The sequence below is a fragment of the Phyllostomus discolor genome, chromosome 7, assembly GCF_004126475.2.
Source record: "Phyllostomus discolor isolate MPI-MPIP mPhyDis1 chromosome 7, mPhyDis1.pri.v3, whole genome shotgun sequence".
NCBI classification, from domain to species: domain Eukaryota; kingdom Metazoa; phylum Chordata; class Mammalia; order Chiroptera; family Phyllostomidae; genus Phyllostomus; species Phyllostomus discolor.
Window position 1 is genome coordinate 73,771,462 of NC_040909.2, and position 16,717 is coordinate 73,788,178.

The 16,717-nt window shown below is 35.8% G+C and overlaps 1 protein-coding gene and 1 pseudogene across 3 annotated transcripts in view; both read right to left on the bottom strand.

The window, feature by feature from the left end:
• The window catches only part of SPIDR (scaffold protein involved in DNA repair), a 389,382-nt gene that overhangs the window by 324,301 nt on the left and 48,364 nt on the right, over positions 1-16,717 (bottom strand). The window lies entirely within an intron of this gene.
• Positions 10,850-12,107, bottom strand: LOC114501790 (annotated as a pseudogene).

Here is a 16,717-nt window from a genome sequence, read left to right on the forward strand (position 1 = left end):
AAGCAGGCCCTTCCTGGGAGGTTCAATATGTCACAGATCCAAAAAACCAGAATCAAGGTATACTCATTTGTCTCCTCCTTACTAGTAAGTCAGATGGATGAAAAGTGCTCAGTATGCCCTGAACTGAGGTATTAACAAAATGACTTACTGTCATAACAAACTTATACTGTGCCTTAACATTTACTAAGCACTTTTATTCTCATGTTACCCCATTTGAGCCTAACAACTAACTCTTAATAGATAGTACTATCCCACTTTAGGGATGATAAAACTGAAGTCACAGGAGAACCTACACAAGGCCACAGCACTTGTTGTTTAGGTAGCCCCTTTTATGTAACTCTGATCATTTAATCCATTTATCAGTTGTATACTTTTTAGTTTTATCAGTATCATTCATCACTTATTTTCAATATTAAATTGCACAACAGCATTTAAGTAAGATGTGAAATAATATGTGAATGGTCACCATAAACAATAAATAAATGTTGGCTGGATCAGTCTGCCCCTACCATGAATGCAAATGGCACCAAAGCTATGTTTGTGATTTGGCAATTCCAAGAACAATTCTGAAGGGCACCCTAAGATACTTTAAATTATAGGAGCCCTGACCAGTGTGGCTCAGTTGGTTGAGCGTCAACCCACAAAGCATAAAGTCACCAGTTCAATTCCCAGTCAGGGTATATGTCTGGGTTGCAGGTTCAGTCCCAGGTGTGTTCACAAGTCAACCAACTGATGTTTCTTACATCGACGTTTCTCAACCCCTCTTTCTCTTTCCCTTCCTCACTCTCTAAAAATAAATTTAAAAAAATATTTTTTATAAAAAAGCACAGGATACAAACTGGCAACCAGTGGACAAGTTTTTGTTTTTGGCCCTGCAGAGTTGGTTTTTTTTCCTCTAAAGATAAGGACTTTTCATTATTCTACAATCATCATACAATTATCACAGCTACATTTTTTCTTTAAAGATTTTATTTCTTTATGTTTGCGGGGGAGGGAAGGAGAAAGAGAGGAAGAGAAACATCAAAGTGTGGTTGCCTCTCATGCGCCCCCTACTTGGGACCTGGCCTGTAACCCAGGTATGTGCCCTGACTGGGAATCAAACTGGCAGCCCCTTGGTTTGCAGGCCCACACTCAATCCACTGAGCCACACCAGCCAGGGACAACTAAATTTTTTAAATTCCCCTTAATGTTATCAAATATCCAGTCTGTGTTTAGGGAAGCCTACAAAGTTTTTACATTTGGTTTTTAGTTTTCACTTGAACATGAAGAAATTGGGTGATTTCATATACAGATTGATATTGATAACTTCTCTTGAAATTGTAAGGATCTGGCAATGCTGAAATCACATACTGCACAGCAACAGCTGACTGGAGCTTATTAACAGCCCTCATCTTCAGCCAGGGTGGCCTTTCTGATCAGGCAGGATTCTCTAGGCCCTGCTGGTTTTACCACCCACCTGGGTCTACAGGCATTCATGGGCATCCTATCCTGGAGCTTGTTCTTATATGTTTAAAATGAATCAATGACAAACACGGTGAGCAGAATAACTTTCTCCAGGCTCACTGAATTTGAGAATGAACTAAAGTTTGTCCACTTCAGGACTACTGAGAAATAATTAGCCACAAAGCAATGAAACTGAGCCTGCTTCTTGTTGCCTGTCTACTGGGAAAGCTAGTCTCTTCATTTCTGTGAAATACAGTGATAAATTTTTCCAGGCTCTTTCAAACAGTTCTACATACATGCATACCATCCATATAATCTGATATGAAAGCAAATCCCAATCCCAGTGTTATGGCTTGTTGTTATGGTCTGACACACCTGGGACCCCAAACAAGTAGAAGCCTTCACCTGTGGTGTTTTTCAAAGAAAAAAAGCAGTCAAAGTTTGGAACTAACACTATGTCCAAATACAGTGATAACTGAGGTGACATAAATTATTCATCTAATGTGCCACAGCGAGTAATATAAAACTGTACTAAAAATTTGTAAAAGTAAAAGGGCCAGAGACCTCAATGCCTCATTCTTATCACAGATAGCTATGAAATTCTAGTCACACTATACTTAGTGTTGTAAGATGAAAATACGGTAAAGTATATAAAAATGTTAACTCTAATTACATCCAGCTAGACAAACTATAGACAACTTATTGTGATTAACTTAATAATGCAAAGAAAATTAAGTAAGATGTATGTATGGGTGTGGGTGTATATGTACCCTACATTTTAACTTTTTAAATGTAAAAATCTATGGGCAGGATGATAACTCATAAAAAGAAACACATTCTATGAACACAAGATCTTTAAAAATTTTGTCACTTAAGTAATATCAAGGGTCAGATAGTGCTCTTGAACTGAGAAACAAATTCTTGTTAAACAATCTAAGTCAATACCATTCCTGTTTAGAGACAACTACAGAGAGAAAATATATGAATTTATTTAATCATTTGCTCTTCACATGACTAGTATGAAGTAGGTATAAAGGGATCCAAGCCTCAAACTGTAATCTTAAATTTAGAAAATCTGTTAGGTCCTATCTCCTGTCACACATGAAAATGGGACAAACTCATTTTTGGCATAAGTTTATTTGGAGATAAAACAATTTTAAGCCCTGGCTGGTGTGCCTCAGTGGACTGAATGCTGGCCTGAAAACCAAATGGTGGCCAGTTTGATTCCCAGTCTAGGGAACATGCCTGGGTTGTGGGCCAGGTCCCCAGTGAGGGGTGTGTGAGAGGTAACCACACACTGATATTTCTCTCCCTCTATTGATCCCTCCCTTCCCCTCTCTAAAAATAAATAAATAAAATATTTAAAAACCAATAATTTTTAATATTTATTTTAAAAAAGTAAAATGGTCTGCCAAAATGCAATTTACTGTTAATAGATTTGATAAATAAGGATGGCAACTCTTAACAGGTTGGACAGCAAATACTGTCAGAATAAAATACGCTTACGCCACACATATTTTAATGACTAAACACTTGCAAATCCCCTGAAACTGAAGTTAAAAATATATACATATATATACCCACTTAAATTTTATTAAATTTACTGGGGTAACATTGGTTAATAAAATTATATAGGTTTCAAATGTACAACTGTATAATACATAATCTGTACCTTGCATTGTGTATTCACCACCCAAAATCAAAGCTCCTTTCGTCACCATATATTTAACCCCTTTTACCATTTACTATATCATTCACCTCCCCTTTTCCCTCTGGTAACCACAGTACTGATGTCTGTGTCTATGAGTTTGTCTTGTTTGCTTGTTTAAGTTTTAGATCCTACGTATGAGTGATACCATATGGTTCTCTACTTTTTCTGACTTATTTTACTTAGCATGATATTCTCAAGATCCATCCATGTTGTTGCAAATGGCAGTATATCTTTTCTTATGGCTGAGTAGTATTCCACTATACATATGTACCAAATCTTCTTTACTTAATCATTTATCAAAGGATACTAGTTTTTTCCATGCCTTGGACATCATGAATATAAAATCATATGTATATTTTATGTTCTCTAATATCACTTACTGACCTTCATGCAGCTTTAAAACACTATGTGCTCAACAAAGAGATCTCCTTATTTTTCTCCTTCACCATCCCCATTTTTTCAGAAGTCCAAATTCCAGACTTTGAATTTATTTTTTATAAGTAAAAAATAAAACTAAAGCAAATATTTAAGAAAATGAGTATGAGAACTATTCTGCTTTCCTCTGTAGAAGTTTCAGCTCAATAAAAAGAACCAAAAATTGTATGGTAAGGAAAATAAATGCTATCTTGTCCCATCATACCAAAAAAAAAAAAAAAGTAACCCATATTCAAAGTGAAATAAGACAAATAAAAGAGGTTTGACTTAAGGAAATTCCTCCTTCCCTTGGCCTTCCTATACCCCTCCACTCAGTCCTTTTTTCAGATAGATATCCTAGGGCCTAGTGGGATATCTTGAAAAACTACAAGATATATACTGAGCACAGCAGAGTGCTGACAGACTCCCCCACAGGCAAGATAAACACGTCAAGTTCTAACAGGTAGCTGGGAGTGGGTGTCAAAAAATGGAAATATGGGGAAATCATTTTCCCTCCCTCAGATACAAATACCAAAGTGCTCCATGCCCAGACATTTGTGGAATAATCTAAGATGAACAAGAAGCAAGTTAGTATAGAAAGTTTAATCTGTGTGTATGTATATATATATATATATATATATATATATACCTAGTTTATAAATTAATACTCTTCCCTCTATTCCTTAATTTCCTACTTTTTAAAAAATCAAAACCTTTTACATGAATACTGAAGCTGATGAGTGGAATACAGGGAAATTCTTCTTCTCTTATAAACTAATTCAAAGAGTCCATTGGATATCCTCATCTACTGTTTACTAGCAGAGTAATGCTAGGCAGGTTTTTAATTTGAGAAACAGTCAAGTTATCCCATAGGCAACTGAAAGACAGTGATACCTATTTCAACAGGATCACTGTGGAAATTAAATATGAAAGTATATTCTGCAGCACTACTACATATTAGGTAGAAACTCTCAAAATAGCAGCTATCATTATCATTAAAAACTGAAGTTTAGCATCCAAATTTTCTAGGGCTTTCTGTATATACAGAGAGGGGCAAAAGTAGGTTTACTGTTGTTCATATGGAAAATGATATAATAACTAATAAATATGAATATAAGACTACTCCATTTCACATACAACTATAAACCTACTTTTGCCCCACCCTGTATCTGCCTTACTTTAGGTATTGGATGCAACCCCTCCCTGCTTGGCCCACTACAAACACACTGTCTGCTCAACAGTGTTTTCCATGAAAACATTTTTGGAAACATAAATTATACAGATCATAACCATATATTCAACCATAGGACACATTAGCTTTGTTAAAGAGCAGTCTACTGAAAATTTCATTATCATGTAAAATTCCGGTAATAGGTTTTCAAATGACTAATACATGTGATCATGAATACTTATTACATACTAATTTAACTATTTTTCTTAATGAAGTACAGAATGTATCTCTTATTAACTTTACTCACAGTTAAAAATTCTGATTACATGATGATGTGCATTTTGTTACATGTTTTCAGCTACTTCAGTGAAAGCTTAAGTATTAAGGGACACTCAGAGAGAGCCAACACTGAAATTATTCTCTCACCACAGCAATTCTGATCCTGTAACTTTGTCCTTTCACCCTCATTATAGGTGTAAAACTGGTAAAAGTAGAGACATTCAATGAAATAAATATAGAATCAAAAATTATAATATCACCAGTTCTATTTTCATGAGAATTGAATTTTTAAATAATTATATTTGGTTATGCTTTCACCATAGATATAGGTGTTTAATTCATGAGTAGATGAGTTTTTGCCACCAGTTTTTTAAAAATTCCTGCCACTATCCATGTGCATGTCTTCCCTCTACTCATTCATTTATTCACTTATTCATAATAATCCTGGTCCTGAAGAAACTTACAATTTTGTGGGGAGAAAAGCAAATAAGACATTGATTACTGGGAGCAATGAGAAAGGGCACCATGGAAGCAGAGGATGCTATGGTGATATAATACCTAAACCCTAACTTTCAGCTAACAACTATAATATGCTTCTTGAAGGAGAAAAGGTAGAAGTATACTCCTTCCAGCAGTTAACATTCTAAGGTTTTCTGAGAAATTCATACATATTCAATCATATTAAAAATATTTAATATTGTTCAAAGGTCCTTGGAAGTGCAATAAATGAGTATTTTTTTGCCAAAGGAAGATTTAAGGGGTTAAAAGAAAAGTTTCTTCTATGCGAGCTTCATTGCAAGCCCAGCCAATGTAATCCATGCAGAAAAATGTCCCAAAGAACGTTTATATTACAGCTTTTTGATATGTTTGATTTTAAATACTTAATAAGTGTCTATGAAAGCATGTGTTTGTGTTTTATTTTGTATTATAGAAAACAGGTTCCCAGCCCTAACTGCTCCATCACTCCCATCACCATGAGTCTGACCTGTAACTGTTATCCATTAACCAGCCAGGCTGTAAATACATGTTAAGCAGCCAAGGACAGGCGTCCTGCCAGACTCTAAAAGAGTAAAGAGAGACAGTGATCAAAGAAATATCACCAGATATTAGCCAAAAATTAAAAATTAAAAAAAAATCACATATTCTAACAGACAGTAAGGTAATCAATCAAGCCTTCTTTAAAACCATCATTAGCTGCACAAACTTAATCACCTTGGTTAATCAGTGTACCATCTAGGGGAAAAAAGTTATTTCTTAGAGGTCTAGTCACCTGGTTATAAGGTAAGATACATTTGTTCACTCACACATACACAAATTAAATATTTTTAGGAAAAATTATTTAAATGTGTATAATATTAGGGCAAAACTGCTCTGATCCTTAACTTTCTGTATACTTACTGCATTTTTAATACAATAGGGTCAATGCATGCACTTCTGTGACTGGAAAACATAGTAAAAAAGAAGAAAGGGACTAAGAAAGAACCATTCATTTCAATGAATGAAAAAATAAATATATTTAAAAATGGAGAGATGAAGGTAAAAATATCCTTATCAAACACTGTATTTTTCTTCCTTCTAAGCCACCTTTCCCAGTTTTTAATTCCATACCTGACTGAGAAAAGCACTGAATATATGTTTCCTTTAGCGGTACAGAGTAGTATGTTAAATAAGACAGCAGAGCCCATGCAGCGCATATTTGGTACTTGTCTGGTATGGTTAGGAGAGCTGTGGTATTTCACCAATTCAGGAATGGAAAATCAATAAGCAGACAAGAAGGTTGTATAAGTATTAAAGTATTGTTTGCATATGAAATCTTAAAAGTATTAATAATTGTGTTTTTTAAAAAAACTAATTCTCCAGGCCCCCTAACAAGCCACACACAAGAAGAGTATCCCTCACTTAGTTCAGAATCTACACTGAAACTTATCTGAATGAACTTAACCCTGGTTGGCAGCAAGCCAGCAATCTTCGTCACTGAATGACTTAACAGAACACTGTGTTCCTGGCACAAACACAAAAAAAGGTGTTGAAATCTACGTGAAAAAGAATCGCAGCTTACATTTTAAATCAATTTTTAAATATAATGATAAAAGATACTTAAATATGGTAAGTGAGTTCTAGTGTTTGGTACATATTTATTCAGGTAATTTCATTTACCCTTACTCCAAATGGAGTAGTAATTCTCCATTTGGGCTCCCTTTCAATATTTCTCTGAACAATCACTAGAACCCTTCCCCAAGCACAATGAACCCACATTCTGGTGTCCTCCTCTCCTGTGCCTCTTTCTCTAACAATGTACCTGGAAAATTCCAAAGTGCACTGAGCTGGTATTTTAAGGAGATACAAGTAAAGCTAGAAATAATGTAGTGATTCACTTCTGTAGAAAGCCCTAGAGAAAAAATATAAACAATGGCTCAGTTCTCTCATGCAATGCAGTCAGAACACGTACAAGGTAGTAAAGTTATATCATTCATATAAAGGTTATGTTAATTCATCTACAAGGTAAGATGCAAATGAGAAGGCAAGTGAAAGGGAATTTGGCCAGGAGTCTACATAATTCTTTCAGGAAGAACACTACTCTTTTTCTTTAGTTTCTGACATTCTCCTCTTGTCCCACTCCAAAATCCAGGTCTTGAAAAATACCATCCTTGGTATGACATTAGTTCATCCTCACCATTTGCTGAAGCAGTTTTTCTCTTTAGCCTTACGGCATGCAGCCAAACGCTTTTCCAAATTTACTTACGTCAACTTCTTTTTCCTCAAACCCTTCAGTAAAGTTAACCCAATGTACTTAATTGATTGACTTAAATGTGCATAGAGTACATTTCTGCTAGTTGTGACAAATGCAGAGTTGTATATCCACTGCCACAGTATTGAAGGATAGTTCCCTTATCCCCAAAACTCCTATTGCCCATTTGTAGTCAATCCCTTAGCCTAACCATCATCAGCCACTGTGATTCCACTATGATAGAATTATAATATATGTGGTTCTGGCTTCTTTCACTTAGCGAGGGATTTTAAGATTTATCCACTTTGTTGCATGATCATCAGTTTCCTTTTATTATGTACCGGAAGTATTCCATTGTGTGGGTACATCCATTCACCTGCTGCAGGACATCTGGGTTAATTTCAGTTTGGGGAGGCTACCAGCAAGGCTGCTATAAAATTTCACACTCAAGTTTTTGTGAGAACCTAAGTTTTCAGTTCACCTGGCTAAGTACCAATAATTGAGATTGTTGGGTTTGTGGTAAGTATATTTTTAACATTTGTGTGTACAGTGTTCATTTATTTTATTGAAATATTTAACATAATATTATACAAATTTAAAACATACAAGTTGATTTAATACAGTTATATACTGTCACATACTTGCCACTGTAACAATAGCACTTGTATGTGATTTGTGCCTTTGGTGTCTTATCTAAAAGAATCACTGCCAAACCCAATGTTGAAAACCTTCTTACCTTTTTGTTCAAGAAGTTTTATAGTTATCAGGTCTTTGATCCATTCTGAATTAATTTTTGTTAAGTGGTACAAGATATGGATCCAGTTCCTTTTCAGTTTTTTATTTTTTGCATGTGGTTATCTAGTTTTCCCAACAACATTTGTGGAAGATACTATCCTTTCCCAAAAAGGTGTTTTTGGCTCCATTGTTGAATATTAGTTGATTGTATATGTGGAGATTTAATTTTGGGCTCTCTCTTCTGTTCCATTGCTATGTGTCTATCTAAATGCTAATATTATGGTGTTTCAATACTTTGAAAGCATGAAGTGTGATGCTTCTTTGTTCTTCCATATCAGGACTGCTTTGACTATTTGAGGTTTTTTGAGGTTCCATCCAAATTTTAGGATTTTTTTTTCTATTTCTGTGAATACCACCATTGGAATTTTGATAGGGTTGTGGTGCATTCATAGATGGCTTTGAGCAGTACAATTTCACAATATCAATTCTTCCATTTGTCCTTCCATTTGTTTGTGTCTTCTTCGATTTCTTTCAACAAAGTCTTGTCACTGTTGTTGTACAAATCTTTCATTTCCTTGGCTAAATTTATTCCTAGATATTATATTGGTTTTGATGCTATTTTAAATGACATGACCTTTTTTATTTCTTTTGAAGATGTTTCATTATTAGTGTGTATAAATGCAACTGATTTCTGTATGTTCCTTTTATATCCCATATGTTACTGATTTTGTTGATTAATTCCAATAGTTTTTTTGGTTGAGTCTCTGGGATTTTCTACATACAAAATCCTACCATCTGCAAATAGTGAGAATTTTACTTCTTCCTTTTTGACTTGGATACTTTTATTTCTTTATCTTGGCTAATTGCTCTATCTAGGACTTCCAATATCACATCAAATAACATTGGTAACAGTGGACATTTTGTCTTCTTCCTAATCTTAGAAGAAGAGCTTTCCATTTTTTACCATTGATACAATATTTAACCATGGGTTTGTCATATATAGCCTTTATTATATTCAGGTATGTTTTTTCTATACCCAATCTGTTGAGGGTTTTCATCATAAAAGAATGCTATATTTCATAAAATGCTTTTTTTCATCTATTGAAATGACCATGTGATTTTTACCTTTCATTCTACTTTTTTTAAAGATTTTATTTATTTAGAGAGAGGGGAAGGGAGGGAGAAAGAGAGGAAGAGAAACATTGATATATGAAACATCAATCAGTTGCCCTGACCAGGAAGCAAACCAGCATACAAGGCCACCTTTCAGTTCTCAGGCTGCCACTCAAGCCACTGAGCCATGCCACCCAGGCCTACCTTCATTCTATTAATGTGATCTATGACATTTACTGATTTGTGTATGTGGAACCATCCTTCCATTCCAGGAATAAATCCCACTGCTCATAGTCTATAATCCTTTTTAATGTGTTCTTGAATTTAGTTTAATATTTTGTAGAGAATTTTTGCATCTATGATTATCAGAGACGATTATTTACAATTTCCTTTTTTTATAATGTCCATATCCAGCTTGGTATCAGAGTAATGCTCGTCTCATGAGTTTGGAAGTATTCCCTACTCTTCAATTTTTAGGAAGAGTTTAAGAAGATTTGGCCTCAATTCTACCAAACATTAATTAATTAATTCACTAGTGAAGCCATCTGGTCATGGGGTTTGGTTAGTGTGATTATTGATTTGATCTCTTTGCTTATGGCTGGTCTGTTCGATTTTCTATTTCTTCCTGATTCAGTCTTGAAACGGCTGTTTTTCTAGAAATTTAGCAATATCTTTAGATTATCTATATTTTTGTCATGTAATTGCCCTGTTTTTTCTGATACACGTATGTCTATTGCAGTTTCTCTTGATTTCCACTTGCATGGAATGTCTTCCATCTCTTCACTTTGAGCCTGCATGTGTCTAGAGCTGAACTGCATCTCTTAAAGGCAGCAAATATAATTAAGAAATTGTTTTGTCCATCCAGCCATTCTGTTTCATTTAACTAATAAACTCAATCTACTTACAATTAGAATGATTGCCATCTTACTGTTTGCCTTCTGGGTTTTTTAAAGTACATTTTTATCTTTACTCATTTTTGTGGAGTAGGGCATGTACTCATCCACATAAAAATAGACTATAGCAGATGCCTCCTAAAATCAACTAGTTCTTGTAAACATTGCATTTGTATAGATTTTTCATACTTTGATTCTAATATTGAGAGCAATAAGGTTAAAGGCAAATTTAGTAGCAAAAAAAGTCTGGTTTGACTTCTTACAAGATATGGTACCGTTCCTCTCTCCAGAAAACAAACAAAAAACCTATTTAAAAATTTTTACAAAATGTTTTAGTGTTTCTACCATCCCATCAAAAACCAAACAAAAATAAAGTGCAGCATTCATAAAAATGTCAAGAAAATAGCCAATCATAGTCTTAATCTTAGTGTTCCTTTCTTGTAACCAAATAGTATAGCCTCAGCAATGTTCATCCTTTTGGTTCATCAGCTTCTTTATGTACTATTGAGTTTAAACTGCAGAGAGCTATATTGACAAAATACTGAAGATAACTTGGATTCTGTGGTAAGGATTCTAATAAACCTATAGACCCAACACCAGAATGGGGAACGTGATTTTGAACTGTCATAAATTGAAAACTTGGTGATTGAAAATAAGATCTGACACTTGACTTGAAAGGTTCATTTTTGAATGCTTCAAAATAACCTTCTTTGGCTTTCTGGAAAAATGGATGAAAACACCCTCTCAGATCCACCTTACAGTTTTTAGTCATTTTCATAATAAAATGCATCACAACACTTTCATGTGCTATTTGTTCCATCAGAGCCCCTTTCTGTTTAACTTCAGATGAAAACACAAGATACTTAGTTTCTTCACATACAAGGTATAATCAGACAATTTTTATCACCCCATTGACTCAACATGCCAAAATGTCTGATTTTTTTATCATCTTTCTGTATAAATGATCCCGATTTATATCCATCTTCTGTTTATCTTTTAATTCCTCACTCTAAAACATGTTCTATTGATTTTAGAGAGAGAGAAAGGGAGTGAGAGAAAGGGGGAGGGGAAGAGAGAGAGAGACATTGATTGGATGCCTCCCTGTACATGCCCTGACCAGGGATCGAGCCCACAATCTAGGCATTTGGATTTGCCTAGGGATTGAACCCGCAACCTTTTGGTGCATGGAACAACACTCCAACCAACTGAGCCACCACCAAGGCTCTTTTCTTTTATCTTGATTAATAAAACTCTTATTAAAACCATCTTTGCTAATGGCATCTACATTCCACATTCTCTCCCTCTCTCTCTCTGTACTAGTCTCTTCTTTGTGCCACCACTCTTTTTTCTATATTTATGCCTCAGTTCTGATAGTGATGTTTTTGCTTTGGCACATTCTTAATCCATGGACTCAAAGGTATGCAGCACTTTATAAGGTATCAAGTTTCTGCTGAGCTTTGGTGAGATTCCACTTGCATACCACAGAGCTCTTCACAGACTTTCTGCTTTTGGCAAGCCATTTCAAATCCATGGCTATACACCTGGACGACTCTCTTCCTTAGCTTCACCCTCTGCTCAGGGCAGGGTCCAAGGTCCTGACAACAGCCATGGCTGCTCCATGATCAGCTCTGCCAGGTCCTACAATGGACTTAGCATGAGTCCCTTTCTAGTTGTTTTGTATTTCCATTCTCTCCATCCTCACCCCATTTCTGCATGCCTTTGTAAATTGGTGATTTTCCATGTCAGTATGTTCTGTCTTCCCCTTTTTATTATTTTTCATGAATCTACTCTAGATTTTTGCTTTCTGGTTATCATGAGGCTTGCAAAAACGTCATAGAGAAGATGGTCATTTTATGCTAATAGCAACTTATCTCACCAATAGAGACCCCTCCCCTTTATTACTCCCCTTTTATATTTTTGATGTCACAACTGACCTCTTCTAATGCTGTATCTGTTAACAGATTACAGTAGCCATAGTTATTTTTAATACACTTTTCCTTTAACCTCCACTATAGTTAAGTGGTCAACTACCCTATTAGAGAACTAAAGTTTTCTAAATCTGGCTATATTTTTCACCTTGATCAGTGGGTTGCATACTTCAGTATCTTTTCATGTTGTTATGAGCGACTTTTTGATTCTGCTTAAAGAACTCTCAGCATTTCTGGCAAGACAGGTCTCAGCTTACTTTGGGAGTCTTTTCTCCTCATTATCTAAAGGGTAAATTTGCTGATAGAGTATTGTTGGCTGTCGATTTTTACCTTTCAGCACTTTGAATAAATATATCATTCCACTCTCTCCTGAAGTGTAAGGTTTCTGCTGAGGTATCAGCTGATAGCCTAATAGGGATTCCTTTGCAAGTTACATTCTCCCCCCACAACACCCCTCCCCCACCTTTAGTATTCCTTCTTAATATTTTATTTTTGATAGTTTCATTATATGTCTTGGAGAACATCTTTTGGTACTGAGATAGTAGGGTCAATTTTTAGCTTCTTGAACTTGAATGTCTAAGTCTTTTCCTAGGCTAGGGAAGTTTTCAACTATTATTTATTTAATTTCTTGACCCTTTTCCTTTTCTTCTCTTTCTGGAACCCTGATTATTTATATGGTTTCCCTTTTGAATGAGTCCTATAGTCACACAAGCTTTCTTCACTCACTTTCCTTCTTTTGTGTTTGTTCTATTCCATGTTACTATGAAAATTTCATACTCTAATGCACTTATTCAACATTCCATGTGCTATACTCTACTACAGGTACTATTATATTTTTCATCTCATTCACTGAATTCTTAAACCTCCAGAATTTCCACTCTGTTCTTTTTTATGGTTTCTATCATGTAAAGAGTTCATTTTGTTCTCTTATCTTTTTCTTAATCTCATTAAACTGCCTTTCTCTGTTTTCTTGTAGCTCATGAATTTCTTCAATACAGCTATTTTGAATTCTTTATCAGCTAGATCATAGTACTGTCTTTGGGCTCAGTTGAAGAATCATTGATAACTTTTGGTAATGGCATATTTCCTTTTTTAAGTTTCTTGTATTTTGTGTAGCTGCTTTAACATTTCAAGTATCTTTACTGGTTATCTCTGATGGGGTACAGTTCTTAGGTGTTGCTTCTCTGGGGTTTATCTTCTAGCTTTATCATGGATCATGGGTTATCAAACATTAACATGGATCATGTTACACTCTTTGCTCCATCTTGTGGCAGAAATCTTAACTGTTGTGTTTGCTCCTGCTATGACTCACCACACATGCTGCAGGAAAACTCTTTTATTTTCCAGAAGGTAGTGATGTAGTTCAAGGTTGTAGTTTCTTCCCTTCCCACAGACCCCTGCCTGTTTTTCTAATACCTGTTCTCACTGCCACACTTGAGAGTGCTCAAACAGAGTCGGGGCAGGCAGTAGGGCCTGCACAGAGTAGGGGCAGGCAGTGGGGCACATTTACCACTTGGGGAAGGGGGTGTCTGAGACTTGGTAAGGATATCCTCATGTGAAGTACTCACAGAAGCTTGTGTACAGAATTCCTGCTGAAGCCCTGAGGCAGACAGCAAGAACCATGTTTCTTTAATGTGCTTTAAAATTCCTTCCTGCGTTCTTCCCTTTCCCTTCCCCTAGTCATGGAGATCCCACCTCAGAAATCAGGGTGCTAATACTGAGCAATCGGTTTCTCCAGACACAACATGCACAACTGGGATAGCCAGGTACTCACTGCTTTTTACCTTCTCCATGGGAGAGGTTGCCTGCTGCGCTGCCAGACAGCTTGCCCCATGCAGTGTTACTGGGGGAGGAGAAGCTCTGGCAGAGTCCCTACTTCTCCTTGGAATCCAAACCCGTCTCTAGACCACTCTGATGCCATGCTGCAATGGTCCAGGTCAGCACTGAGCAGCTACTTTTCCCTGACAGGGTGAGTGAGGGTAGGGCCTGCTTGCTACTCTCTTGAATCTGCAGCCTTCACTGAAGTGTTCCTTGTTTATTTTCAGATACACAGGTATGCTGGAAACCTCCCACGTCCTTTGGGTTAGGAGGCATTTTTATTCATGAATGGATGTCTAATCACTTGTTTTAAAAAAGCAAGAGAAAGAAGGAGGATATATGTAGCTGTGGTGCTAACACCATTTATTAGTATATCCGTACCTTTGTAAGAAACTGCCAGTGTTTTCCAAAGTTCTTGTCCATTTTGCATTTCCAAAAGCAATGTATGAGTACTACAATTACTCTTTATCCTCAGTAGCATTCAGTGCTGTCAAGTTTTTGTAGTTTTTTTAGTCAATCTAATAAGTGTATAGCACAGGTACACACTTTACAACTTGGAACACCACACATATGAATCTAAATTCCTATCCACTCATGGAGAATCAGAAATTTAGATAACACTATACTGGAATTCCTATAATGCAAAAACTGGTTAGAACTGTTGCTACCTTTCCATGAACATATTCTCTCCATTATATCACAGCCCATACCACTCCAAGCTACCTGTACCTGCCTGCTTTACATATTCAAGTTATCTGCCCAATCTGTAGAGATATCTGAGTTTGAGACCCATATACATATGCTGGCGAAAGCCTCGTATGTTCCACTCAGGCCTATCTCCTAAAACTTAAATCCATATCCTCAGGTCCCTTCACAATCTTGCCCCAAGCCACCTTTATAATTTCACCTCCTATCTTCCCTACCCTAGAGTCCTATATTTCAGCTTGGAATACTACTTAAACACACTTCTCTCTCCCTACCTCTTTACTACTTTCTGAAATATTTACTACTTTTCTGAAATATGAGCCTTCAAATCCACTCAATTTCCTCTCTGAACTTACCTAGTTTTCTTCTCATTGCTTTTAATACCTGGGACCTTAAAATAAGAATAACTATATGACACAAAAATTGTTTCTCAAATGTCATAGTACTGCTTTCAAATTTAAACTTTCATTTAAGCCAGCTATCCTTCACCACATACTATGGGATATGGTTAACAGCAATGAAGAAATGCAAGATATGGTCATTAATAATATACTTTCAAGCTTTACATCTCCCCTTCTTTAAGAAACTAGAGCAGATTCACATCACACTTGTTCCCTATGTTCTTAGCTTTCTTGGGTAATAAAGTGAGGAATGAATTAACTAGTACCAGAAATGCACATAGCCCTGAGACTGTCACAAATTATATTAAATGTCATCTTACACATGAAAAAAAAAAGGTTTAGAACCACCAATCTTAGCTATCAAATTGTGGAACATTCCCATAAGTAATCCTTTTCTTTTCAGAGTTTCTTCTTGGGAATCGAAATTCTCTTTGTTATAATTTACTTAATCTCTCTTCATACAAATTTTATTCTTTATGATGGATGTGATAATAAGAAAGTTGCTGGACTGTTATTTTATTTCATTTAAACAATAAATAAATAAATTTTTATTTATTTATTTTTAGAGAGAGGGGAAGGGAAGGGAAAAGAAAGTGAGAGAAACATGAATAATACATAGATCGGTTGCCCCTCGCGTGCCCCCTACTGGGGAACTGGCCCACAACCCAGACATGTGTCCTAACTGGGAATCGAACTGGTGACTGTCTGATTACCAGGCTGGCACTCAATCCACTGATCCATACCAGCCAGGGCTGGATTGTTATTTTAAATAACATTACACATGCAATGACCTATTAGAGTGTGTGCTACAGACGGGTGAAATACCTAAGAAATGCCCTACAAACATTTTCTTTTTCCTTCCACTTCATTAACTCATTGATTAAGTCAACATCTGGTGAGTATTTACCACATACCAACCTCTGTGATTGGTACTGGAAATGATAAATAAAAGCTCAGACTAAAAAAATACAGCTCTCAGACACCTGGAACAAAAAAATTGTAGAAATAATAAGCCAACCTTTGTTTTCCTATTTTCTTCTTAATTTTAATGCCATCATCCATTTTTTATATTGATAATAAATTTTATAGGAAAACCAGCTCAATAAAGGTAGAGTACATCCTTAAACCCTAGTATTAAGTAATTTTTAAAATGGAGGAAAAAAGCAAAGAGCAAACTAAACAATGAACAAGACATGGCTAACAATCTTCAAAACTTTTTCTAGGTGAAAAATTAACATGGATAATATAGCATCCATTTAATTAGATATAATATCAATCTAGTAGTACAATAAAGTTAAGACAGCTAAATAACGGCCTTGGTGTGTGTTTATCTTACTGAGTGCCAATCAAATGGAACCCTAGGTGAAAATGAGAACGT